This window comes from Bacillus rossius, chromosome 15, assembly GCF_032445375.1.
Source record: "Bacillus rossius redtenbacheri isolate Brsri chromosome 15, Brsri_v3, whole genome shotgun sequence".
NCBI lineage: Eukaryota > Metazoa > Arthropoda > Insecta > Phasmatodea > Bacillidae > Bacillus > Bacillus rossius.
In genome coordinates, this window is record NC_086342.1 from 22,787,390 (window position 1) to 22,790,328 (window position 2,939).

Here is a 2,939-nt window from a genome sequence, read left to right on the forward strand (position 1 = left end):
TACATACTGTAGACGATAAAGGCGCTAATCTTGCACCGGTTTTAATAGTAGTTTGATAATATTAAGTGAGAATATGCTTAATTATAAGTTATTAGGTAATCGAAATTACAATAAAACAGTTAAGTGGCTTGAATAAAGCATTACACTTTCTTTTAAAACTATAACTCGGCATAATTGAGTGTATTCGCCCAAAAAGACTAATTTTAACAATAGTTGTTCACAAAGCAAATTCGGGAGAGTTAAATGAATTGTTAATTTAGGTTTTTATAACAGTTGTTGAAAAAAAGTGTTAATTTTTGTGTGGGCCTAAGTCATAAACAGTTTAGCAAAATTGTATTTGTATATATTGTCGTCGTCCCTCGGAAGGTCATAAAGCCCGGCCTCCACCCGCCAGTATTAAACCCTGCTAACGGAAGGCACCCCTAGCACATTTCAAGTGAGTCAAGCGAGCCGCCGACGCCGGTTAGGGCCTTCACAGATTATGTCCATATTCCAACACCACCAAACAGTTCTCACGCATCATAAATTACTGTGATAAATTAAGTGATTTTTAATTAGCAGAACAACCTTTAAAAGTGAAAGTGCGTCGTAGGGGTGCAACGGTTTCCCCTGTGGGAAACCGCAATTAATAAACGTCCGGAACATCCCTTGCGGCCTTCCGCCAATAATTAACCACAGTTTTAGCCAACCTAATTTACCTACCTGTTTTAACTTGCAAATAGCCACTGGAGTAGTCAAGAAGTGACAGACAGTATCCAGATTGACTTATTATTTTCAAATATAATTAATCTAAATTGTGTTATGTATTTTTATTATAGGCCTACCGCAAACTAATTCAGACAGATGTCATTAAGATACGAGTGTCCTATAAATAATGACTAATTATGATTATAAAATTGGAATAACAGCACATTAGAAACATTGGCGCATCATGACGCTTCCTCCCCTCCCAAGCCGGCACAAAGTGGCAGGAGAGTTTTACTCACAGGCAGGGGCGGACGTGTGATCCCGCGGGGAGACTTCAACTTTTGTGTCCTGATTCGTCATTCTGGTAACTATGACGATGTCCAGCCGAAGGCCACCCAAAGCCCGACCTGCACCCGCCAGTATCCAACCCCGCTAACGGAACGCACCTCTCGCCATGGCCCAACCGAGTCAGGCGAGCCTCCAATGCCAAAGTAGAACCAAGGGCCGTGTCTAATTAATTAAACACCTCGATCCCAGTTAATTAACAATAAAAAAATTAATAGTAACTTCAATACTAATTAAAACCCCCGCCCAAGGAAAGTGCGACGCAGGAGTCCCCGAGTCACTCATGTGTGAACTTGCCATAATACGTTTGTGAGTGTCTTCTTGGCGGCCTTCAGCCTTAATTAATTATAGTGTTGTGTTAATGTAAATATATCCTCCCCGTTATTTATGTATAACTAGCCACTGGAGCAGTCAGCAAGCGACGAACTGTCTCTGGTGTGACTCTGAACATTTAAACTTAATTTACACAAATTAATTAACCGTAATTATTAAAGACCATCTGCCAATCATATTAATTAAGAATAATTAATGTATGAATTTAGAGCTGCTCTCAGCTTATTATTATTGAAATAAATTCCGAATAACGGAACTTTACCAACTTTGGCGCGAGAGAACGCTGAGACCTTCTCTCGCGCCAAGGCCAGACGCCAGTAACGAGCGACTCGTGGACCGGGGCGGACGTGTGTTCCATGGGGAGCCGTCATTCTTTGTTCCACACTGAGTAGTACTTGTGGTAATTATAGTCATCAACCCAAACCTATTTTCTTCGTTTACGTAAACTGCCCGTGCGTCCCTGGTTCCTTTACAGTGTAGAGCCTAACCCAACCACTTAACGTAAAACTCCCCGCACGAGACATTACGCGGGTAGTTCACCTTACAGCACGGGCCGACTCCCACTACCAATGAACTTTTATTCAATGTCGAGTGCACAGGCACCGACGACAGCTACGTGTAAAGCTTTGCACCTAATTTAACTGCAGGCCACGGTTCACACAGGTGAATACAGGCGCCGCCAAATGAGCGATTTCTGGGATTGGCTGTCTCCAATCAACCTTCCTCTTAACCTCGGCTGGCGTGAAGGCTTAATCTAGTGACAGTGCGTCAAAGCACTCATTTTTAACCAAGTGTAATTATGTAGGGTAATTACTTGTACGCCGTGCAAGTGTACTGTAAGTGTAATTGCGACTGTAATTGTCCAGCTGATTAAACGACCACTCCGCACACTCCGTGCGCGACGTGTCATCGACAGTATAAATCTCGAGTTCGTGTTTGTTATTGTATTGAGCCTCCTTATCCCAGCTAGGAATCAGTGTATTATGCTGCACAGGGCCTGTGATGTGATACCAGCTAGGGACCCCCCCAACCACGAACTTCGCCGATGGTCCTAGCAGGCCACGCAGGGGCAACGCACCCACGAAACCCAAATTTGTTTAGATGCTGAGCTAACCTGGCGCCCTCCTGAAACACAATATGTAACAGAACCAGTTTTTCCGCTAGGATACACGCCCGGTCTCGAACACGAGTACCCGGACGGCGGTACCACTACAACACACTGCTGACTCAATAATTGAACCAAAAATAGTGTTTAAATAAAATCTTTGTTATATTAAAACTTTGGCATTTGCAGCAAAGTTTCAAGTTATTGCTTCGTATTCAAACCCCACAATGTTTCCAAATAAATTAAAAACTCTCAACTTCGCTCGAAATTTAAAAGGAAACTTTTTTTTAATATACATACTTTTATATTAAACTCCCATTTGATCCAATGTAAACGAAGGGGACATCTACTACTAGCGCCTTTAGTTCGCAGGCAAACGCAAGCTTTATTTATCAGATGGAGAATGAAGGTAAGTTTCCAGATCTCTCTATATGTCCATGCTCTTGAAATTACCTACAATAACAAAACA